Genomic DNA, 9,909 nt, shown 5'->3' with positions numbered 1-9,909 from the left:
TAATTGAAATACATTTCTTCGTCCATGTCTCTCAGTGGCTGGACAAGCACAGGAAATTCACCCTCCTGCCTCAAACCAGAAGGCCATAACCATAAGACCGTAAGACAAAGGAGCAGAAGTCGGCCGTTCGACCCATCGGGTCTGCACCGCCATTTCATCATCAGCTGATCCAATCTCCCCTTCAGTCCCCTTCAATGGTCGTACATACCATCTACTCCGACGTTTTCTCTCTTTTCTGCGTAGCAGTAATTTGAGTAAAAGTAACTCTTGCTCAACATTCATCATCTCCAACTCCAACATGATGCGCTCAGTCGCCATTGTTTGAAGTACACGAAGAAACTCTACACGGTGTCATTGAAACCTCATCGCCAACTAGCGTTTTGGCGGTGAATTGCAGGTTTAAATGCTCACAACGGCGCAGGCCACTTACGAAGGGTTCGGCGTAGGCTACTACGCAGAAGTATAAATCAGCAAGACGAAGGCATAATACATAAAGTGAACAGCTCCGGGATCTTACCGGGCACACCAACCGCTACAAGTGCGGGATAGAAAATAGCCGCGATGTAGTAAATCGCCGCATATCCCATATTCCGTCAGAAGCAGCGTTCAGTTGTACGGAGCGTTTCAGCTGCTCAGATGGACTGGTGATCGGTTTAGCAGACTTTTATTGAGGTGAGAGCAATTCCACTGAGGCAATTAGCGTAACTATCACGTCAGGGACATCAGAGACAACCAACTGCACAAACACTTACGTTAAAATGTTTTTACTCACTCTGTCACCGTGTTATTAATTTGACTCATCAAGGGATATTGCAATCTATTTACTTTAAAACAAAATATGATGTGAATTTTCCATGTTATCTTCCATGATACCCGGCATGAACAATTTAAATATGATATTTTTATATCTGTGTTGCCTTTAAAGTTGGCATTCATCTTGAAATCGATTTATTTTGTAACATTTGACGGAGCACATTCGCTTCTGAAATTGAGGGAAGGAGTTTGTTCTGGCGGGTGAAATGGAGAACACTTCTTTGTTAAAAGGGAATATACGTCAGTTCTTTTCTTTCGTTTGTTCCAGTCATTCCGGTCGGGGTGGGTGATGGAATAAACAATGACAGCTGACATGTGCTACAATAACACTGCACTTATATTCCTCCAAACACTTTAAAAGATCCACAACGATATTCCAGAGACCTGTGATCAAAAAGGGAGAGTGTCTTCGGGAAATTAACGAGGGCTGAGGACAGTTTGAAGAACAATATTTTCCAGCGCACTCATCGATCGTTTGGCAGGAACCTGATCTCTCTAATGACTTGACCAACCCATACCCGTGACTTACGATGCAGTCGATTTAACTTTAAAGATATTTGACTTTGAAGACTGAGAAGGTGAAAGAAGCCCCCTACCACCACTGAGAAGAACTTAGACATTTTATTTATTAATTTGTTGAATAATTGACATCACCGGATATCTCGCTGCGCTGGCGAACTGTTCTATGAATTTCCACTGAATTACCCGCAAATAAACGTGTTTGTGCAGCAACTTCACACCATCAGCACGTATCCGGAGTGTTCAACATTTTCCAAGCCTTGGAGGGAGTCCGATCAAAAACGTATGCGGGGAAGGCAATGACGGGAGAATGAGACCACGGTGGAGAGCGGAGTGGAGACACACGGGGAAGAGAGAGATAGGTAGAGAAACTGAGATTAAAACGTGCAAGAGACGGAGGATCAGCGAGGTAAGGGAACGCGAAAGAACTAGAGACGTGAGGGAAAAGAAATTTCAAGGAAGCAGACACTTTGGTTTAAAGACAATGGCGGAGAATGGTTGGTTGTAGAGAGACTGAGAGTGGGTGAAAGAGTTATAGAGTGAGAGAGGGAGCAGAGGAAAGAGGCTGGGAGAAAAGAACGACTAGTGGAAGAGAGTCTTGTAGAGATGGGGAGAGACACGGGGAGAGAAAGAGAGAAGCGCAGGAAGAAAGAGAGAGACTGGGAGAAAGACGGGAGACAGGAAGAGGTTGAGAAAGAGCGAGTGTCAAGTGCAAGACAAGAGGGGGATAAGGGTAGAAGGAGAGTGGCGAGGAGAGAAACCGGAAGCGTGGCTACCCTTGAAGGAAGAATGATGAGCGATGACAGTCTGATAGGGTTGGAGATGTCAGGGTTCAGTCTGAAGTGTGCGGACAATGTGTTGCCCCGTATCTTGCCCCGTCCCACTGTGAAAGTGTGAGAAGTATCACTTTGTTGAGCGTATTTCAAACAACCATAATGTATCCGACTTTTACACCACATGCGGAACTAATTGTTTAAAATTAGTTAACACCGGCAACACCGTCGGTAGTAGTCATGTTGACTAAAACAGTAGTGAACACCGTCGGCAGGACCTTTCAAAACATCTCGTCTTCTCTGAACACAATCCTAAACCAGACTAATCCTATCTGCTCGCACCAAGTCCATTTCATTCTATTCTCAGATTCTCTGTCAAAACAAATAACACCTCCTTCTAAACAGTAGCAGCAAGCTGAAAAAGAATCTTTTCTCCGACCCCATCCCCGGAAAGTTGAAAGTACATAAATCCTTTGATTGGCTGCAGTAATGAAATTAACCACAATATCATCGACCATGGCTAGGATAAATTGGTGATTTATCCATTGGAGAGGTAGTTTCCAATCCCGTCCATGACAATTCATCATTCTACCTCCCTTTCATTCTTTGTTTCCTTCATTTTTCACCCAGTACGGCTGAAGGGAAGTTTCTGTCATTGAGCAAATATCCCCATCCTGTCGTCTTTCACGATTTTCTCCTTTCCCCTCGGCTTTCAGGAGGATATGAATCATCCTTTACACACTCACTCTCATTCCAGCTTCATACCAGTTTTTACCCAAACAGCAATGTGGTGATGGCATCGCGATAGCAATCACACTCGACGTGGAGTGGGGCAATGTGGATGACAGATTGTACATCTTGAATGGGAATCCTCTTGTGAGTTTCGACTTAGAAGCACCGAGAAGGGATAAATTTTGGTAGTGACATGACATGAGTTGGAAGGTCACGTGACGGAACAATGTTTGTCAGTGAAAGGATAATCAAACTAACTCAGCAGAATGTGAGACAAACTTGCGAAACACGCGCAACATGCTGGAGGAACTCAGTGGGCCAGGCAGCATCTCTGGAAAAGAGTACAGTCAACGTGTGAAAATTCATCCTGGTGTCAGTTCTTATTGTGTGCCATTTATCAAACGTCTCCGCTGCTCATGGAGCAAATACTTCTGGAAGCCCGCCTGAAATAATTGTAATTATTCAAAGTCCACCATTCGCCGTGGCAGGGAGTTGCTGAGCAGCAGCACCTGTGCAAGAAAAGTATGCCATTGGCAAACGCATTCTGACGTGCATTACATCAGAGTCCGTTATATTCTTATTTTGACTGAATCAAGTAACGAATACTCTTGTAATCTCAAAGGAATACGGGCCCAACATATTTCGACATCAGGCTGTCCTCTGAACAACGGAAAGGACAACGGGTTTTCCACCAATTCAAATGGCTTCGGAGTTCAGTTGTGACGCAATCTGCGAATGCGGGCTCGTTGGTCTAGTGGTATAATTCTCGCTTCGGGTGAAACAAGCATATGCGAGAGGTCCCGGGTTCAAATCCCGGACGAGCCCCGTTATTGGACATTATCAGCGATTTGCTTCACGACTTTTGCATTGACACTCGAGATAACTGGCTATATCAAACAGAAACACTGAAGAAGGAATTGGAAATAGTTTTCACGACAGGTAAGTTTGAGGTGTCACATTTTGGAATGTCAAACCAGCTGAGTATTTATTCTGTGAGGGTTAGAGCACCGGGGAGTGCAAATCAGCATGGAGAGAGAGTCGTAGAGGGGCATAGTTTGCTGAAACCCGTCTCATATGCAGAGAGACTGTGGGAAAGGTGTTCGGCACGCTGGCCTCAGGAGGTCAGTGTAGGAGTTGGGAGACTGTGTTGCTGTTACACTCTGTTGTGGAAATACGTGTGAAATGGAAACAGCGCAGCAGTCTTTGGAAAACGATGGGTCTGTATGTTGATGAGCGCTGTAGACATTAATGTGGAAGAAAGAGAAACTGGCAAGTGAACTTATATAGTTTAACCTCTTCCCTTTTTCCGACCAGGACACAAGTGCCTCTAACTTGCGTACAATATCCGTTTATACATTTCATAGGGTTTCGAATCGGTGCGGGCAGAAATTAGGTGACAAGCGAAACTGCTCACTCCAGTCACATTGTTGTGCCAAACGCTTGGGGTTTCGAGAGCTGGAATTTCACCACTGAACTCATTTTCTGCTGATCCAGATTGAGAGTCTCAGTTCTGATCTTCACCAACATCTGTCTTACGGATGTGACTTACTTCAGAATCAGAATCAGATTCAGGTTTAATATCTGGGACAGATGTCGAGAAATCTGTTAAATTAACCGCAGCAGTACAATCAATGCATGTTACATATAGAAATAAAAAACAAACATTCAATTAGAGTAAATATATGTATATTAAATTGTTAAATTAAAAGTAGAGCAAAAACAGATAAAAGAGTGATGCAGTGTTCATAGGTTCAATGTCCATTTAGAGATTGGATGGCGGAAGGGAAGAATTGGTTCCTGAATCGCTGAGTGTGTGGCTTTAGGCTTCTGTACCTCCTTCCCGACGGTAACAGTGAGAAGAGGAATGTCATGGGTGATGAGGTCCTTAATGACGGTCGCCACCTCTCTGAGTCACCGCTACATGAAGATGTCCTGGATACAACAGAGGCTTGTCCCCAGAGCGGAGCTGACTAATTTCATAACTTACTGCCAGTCTCACCGCTGGCTTTTCGGGGCAGCGATGAAGATCCTCCATCCCTGTCAGTCGGCGATGTTCAGGGATTCATTCATCGTTTCAGTAGCTTCAACTCGGTTTTCACAATTCCCTGCCAAGTCCCGGGTAGTGATTCAGAAATACCGACGGATACATATGTAGACGGACTCCATTTTCGTTTCACTGAAGTTTTCTTTGACCAGTTCGGTTTGTTATCTCTGAGCTGAACCCTCGAATTTGTGGGAGCGGGGGAACACTCTCAGTCTGCCCTCTACCATTTGACTTGTTTGGCATGAGTGACCCTACCAAGAGCCAAAGCATTAACTCCTAACTCCAGCCAGCTTCGCTCTCCAGGTTACTGAGCCAGGCAAGCCTTCACACCGCGACTAGGTTGTGTTCTGTTTGGAGTCTATGTATGTGATCACTAATTACAAGCCAACCCTGAGACGAAAACCAGGAATGTCTGACAACAGACCGAGCTGAAACCAATCACGTGAAAGTGACAGTCTCAGCCCATCCTGCGTTTGCAGTGAAATGTGCAAACCCTTTCTGAAGAGTGTCGTTCTCCGTGACGCCGCTCGCTGCTCCGTTCTGTAGACACTAAACCATTTCAGCAACGACCGAGGACCGATTACACACAGTCACTCACACCGGGTGGTCCGGAAGAAAAGCCATTCCGTGGACTGTACTGCTGAGCAATGACTGGGACGGGTGTAGCAACGAGGAGGAGGTGATTTTCCCTGCTACCCATGCTGCACTCGGAACTTGGAGGAACACATCGTTTACGTTGACTGTGCAGGCAATCCCGTTTCTAATGACACCCATAGGCGTCTCAGCATCAGATGGATATGCTGGTTGGGTGGAATCGAAGCAATAACCTACTCATCAATCTTAGTAAGACCAGGGAATTAATTGTACTCCAGGGAGAATGCGTCAGGTGAACAAACGCAAATCCTCACTGGAGGTTCAAAAGTGTGAATCTATGGAATTTGTTGCCACGGGCGGCAGTGGAGGCCGGGTCACTGGGTGTATTTAAGGCAGAGATTGATAGGTTTCTGAGTAGTCAGGGCATCAAAGATTATGGTGAGAAGGCGGGGGAATGGGACTAAAGGGGAGATTGGATCAGCTCATGATGAAATGGCGGAGCGACTTCGATGGGCCAAATGGCCGACTTCTGCTCCTTTGTCGTATGGCCCTATGGTCTTCTGGGTGAATATCTTCAGGTTCCTGGGCGAAGACATCTCAGCGGATCCATCCTGGTCCCAACATGCTGACGCGGTCACTGTGCAGACGTCATAATTGTTCATTAATGAGATTTAGAGTGCTGTCGAAGAATCAAATGCATTTCTGTGGGCGTACCTGGACAGGATTGTCAGTCGTTGCGTCACAGTCTGGTGTGGGGCGGGGCTCCAATGCGTAGGATCGAAAGAAGGGGCAGAGTGCTGTAGTGACGGGCACGCCTCGCCAATATCATGTTCTCAATACTGTGCCAAAAGAAGGCTGGGTGCATTATTCAGGACCTTCACCAGACCAAACATGCCCTCTACATATTTCTACCCACGGGGGTGGGGAGTGGGGGAGTGTGGCGTGGGTTGGTGGATGTAGAGGAGTCTGAAAATAGAAAATCACATTTTTATTAAGAGCCACTTTTTCTGCTCAGCTTAGACATTTCTCAGCACATGAACACATGAACTCTCCCTAACAATTCTTTTTTTAAAATTTCTATTTAATTGATTTATTGTAATTTATAGTGATGTACAGAAAATTTAAAAAAAATCCTTAGTGAGAGATAACATAGGATCAGAGGATGGGAGTTATATGCAGGCCTCTAGCAGTCGACTTTGAGTACAAATGACAACGGGAGATGGACAAGGCATGTGAAAATGGCACTATTACGATGGTCATTGTAGGATCTCAACATGCAGGTAGCTTGGGAATGCCTACTGATGGTTTTTTAGAGTACATTGTGGTTGAGCCCATTAGGAAAAGGCAGTTGTGGATTGTGTATTGTGTTGTGCTTTGACCAGGTAGATTAGTATACAGGAATGCTTCAGAAGCAGTGATTGTAATGTGATCGATTTTATCCCGCAGTCTGAGAGCGAGAATCTAAAATTAGACGTATGAGTATTCCATGCAGTAAGTGGAACTGCAGTGGCACGAGTGGGGAGAATAGAAAGGTGCAAACGGTTAATATTATTCTTAAAGCCTGCATGTACAATACAACTCTGATACTTGTCTGCTCCGGACAATTGAATACAGACAGGCCATGGGTGTTGATGTAAGGACAGACATCAACCCCGGCACGAAAAAGGAAATGATACAAATCTCACAAACTTCAAACTGTCTCCTCTCCCGCAGCAAAAAAAAATAATAGCGACAATAGCAGTCCCCCAGAACATCACTGGCAGAAAAAAGTCAGGGACGATAACAATCCTCGACCCCGTCACTCGCATGGAAACACAGCAGCAATAACAGTTCCCGACCACGTCATTCGCAGAGAAAAAAGTCAGGGACGATAACAATCCTCGACCCTGTCACTCGCAGAAAACAACAGCGACCTAAGTCTAGGGCTGGCCAAGTCGATTGGAAAGGGGAACCAGCAGGGTTAACGGCAGATCCAGCAGGGCTGGTGTTCCAGGGGCAATTGGAAAGGCGCAGGATAGGTGCATCACAAATAAGAGTAAATATTCGATAGGCAGGATGAGGCAACAGTGGCTGATACTGGAAAGTAAAGGCAGCATAAAGGCAAAAGTGAGGGCTTATAGCATAGCAAGCATTAGTGGGAAGCTAGAGGTTTGGGATGCTTTCAAGATACAAAAGAAAGCAAATAAAATTTGATGAGAGGAAAAATTAAATGGCTAATAATAGAGAAAATATCATCTTTTCGGACATATGAAGAATAAAAGGGATGCGAGAGTGGATGTCAGAAAGCTGGAAAATGACGCGGAAGAAGCGGTAATGGGGGGGGGAAGAATAGACAGACGAACTGAATGAATATTTTGCTCTGTGGAAGACTCCAGCATAATGGCACCGATGAACATGGGTCAGAGGGCATCAGTGAGAGTGGATGTTATGACTCTGGAGAAGGTGCCTGTGAAGCTGAAAGCTCTGAAGCTGTATGTCAACGGGACCAGTTGGACTACACCCCAGGGTTCTGAAAGTAGGAACTGAAGATTCTCGAGGCAATAATAGTACCCCTTCACGTGTCATTACATTCTAGAATAGATCCTGATGGTTGGAAAATTGGGATTGTCACTCCACTCTGAAAGAAGGAAGGGAGGCTAAAGAAAAGAAAATATAAGAAAGGTAGCCTGACTTTAACGTGTTCAAAAACTCAAAAGATTATAACAAATTTAAGATCAAAGACAGTTGAGGAGAAAGGGAGAAGATTTGTCAAATAGATCATCCTGTGGTACGGTGATGCACATTGGAAGGAAGGATACGGTGGGATACAAAGATTTGGGCACCGATGCTCAAAATTTCTGTTACTGTCAACAGCTAAGCGGGTAAAAGATGACCTGATTTCCAAAAGGCATAAAGTTAAAAATGACACATTTCTTTAATATTTTAAGCAAGATTACTTTTTTTTATTTCCATCTTTTACAGTTTCAAAATAAGAAAAAAGGAAAAGGGGCCGAAGCAAAGGTTTGGGCCACCTGCGTGGTCAGTACTTAGTAACACCCCCTTTGGCAAGTATTACACCTTGTAAAGGCTTTCTGTAGCCAGCTAAGAGTCTTTCAATTTTTGTTTGGAGGATATGCGTCCATTATTCCTTGCAAAAGGCTTCTCGCTCTGTGAGATGCTTGGGCCATCTTGCATGCACTGCTCTTTTGAGGTCTGTCCACAGATTTTCGTTGATGTTTAAGTCGGGGGATTGTGAGGGCCATGGGAAAATCTTCAGCTTGTACCTCTTGAGGTAGTCCTTTGTGGATTTTGTGGTGTGTTTAGGATCATTATCCTGTTGTAGAAGCCATCCTCTTTTCATCTTCAGCTTTTTTACAGACGGTGTGATCTTTGCTTCCAGACTTTGTTGGTATTTAGTTGAATTTATTCTTTCCTCTACCAGCGAAATGTTCCCTGTGCCACTGGCTGCAAGACAAGCCCAAAGCATGATCGATTCACCATTTCCGTTACCGAAAATAAATCAAGTACAACCCTCACTTCAGGTGCAGTGCTACGGTAGGTGCTGAACATTGATGGAGCTGCGATGGCCGAGTGGTTAAGGCGTTGGACTTGAAATCCAATGGGGATTCCCCGCGCAGGTTCGAACCCTGCTCGCAGCGCTCACACTACAAGCAGCAGCGTGTAGTGTGCCAATAAAATTTAACACCCTAGATGTTGTCTGAGCGCTGGCCCCAAATGTGTTCAGTTGACAATCTGCAGTTGCCTTGCAAAATACCTGATCCATCGGCTCGCCATCTCTGTTTCGTGAACAGTTTCCTTTGACAGTCTCACCGCAACCGATCGTCCTTTATTTTAATCCCAACGAAGTACATGACCTCACACATTCCTGCATTCCTGTTTATTCAAAATAAACACTTTTGTCCAGTTTCTGCCCTCACTGAACGAACCAATTGCAGCCTAAATATTCTCATTGCAATACGCTGTCCGGCAATTCACGTCATCAGCCTCTCACAGTAAGGACAGCCCATAAATGAGGGGCGATAATAGACCGTCATGACACTGCCGATAAAAATTCTTCCAATCTGCGAAGGAGCAACGTCGACACAGATAGCACCGGGTATTGGGGTTGACCTTGGGTGTCTAAGGTTATGAGACAGAAACACACGTTCAGCGGTTCAGGAACAGCTTCTTCCCGACTGCAATCAGAATCACGAATAGACTTTGAAGCTTAGAATACTACCTCACTTTATTAATATACAGTATTTCTGTTTTTGCATATTTTTCATAATCTATTCAATATAAGTAATTGATTTACTTGTGTATTTATTATTATGTTTTATTTCATTTGTTGTTATTATTATTATTTTCTCTCTCTGCTAGATTATGTATTGCATTGAATTGCTGCTGCTAAGTTAACAAATTTCCCATTACCTGCCGGAGTTAATAAACCCGATT

At 44.5% G+C, this 9,909-nt stretch overlaps 2 non-coding genes across 2 annotated transcripts; both read left to right on the top strand.

Annotated features, from left to right (window-relative positions):
• The first annotated feature begins 3,577 nt into the window (after positions 1-3,577).
• Positions 3,578-3,662, top strand: trnap-cgg (transfer RNA proline (anticodon CGG)). Its single transcript is given in 2 exon segments — positions 3,578-3,613; positions 3,627-3,662. It is a non-coding gene; the product is annotated as a tRNA-Pro (tRNA).
• A 5,369-nt stretch (positions 3,663-9,031) lies between these two features.
• On the top strand, positions 9,032-9,113 carry trnas-uga (transfer RNA serine (anticodon UGA)). Its single transcript has one exon. It is a non-coding gene; the product is annotated as a tRNA-Ser (tRNA).
• Positions 9,114-9,909: the final 796 nt, after the last annotated feature.

Source organism: Hemitrygon akajei, unplaced genomic scaffold, assembly GCF_048418815.1.
Source record: "Hemitrygon akajei unplaced genomic scaffold, sHemAka1.3 Scf000121, whole genome shotgun sequence".
Lineage (NCBI taxonomy): Eukaryota > Metazoa > Chordata > Chondrichthyes > Myliobatiformes > Dasyatidae > Hemitrygon > Hemitrygon akajei.
The sequence above is the reverse complement of the archived record's forward strand: the minus strand, read 5'-3'. Positions and strand labels throughout refer to the sequence as shown.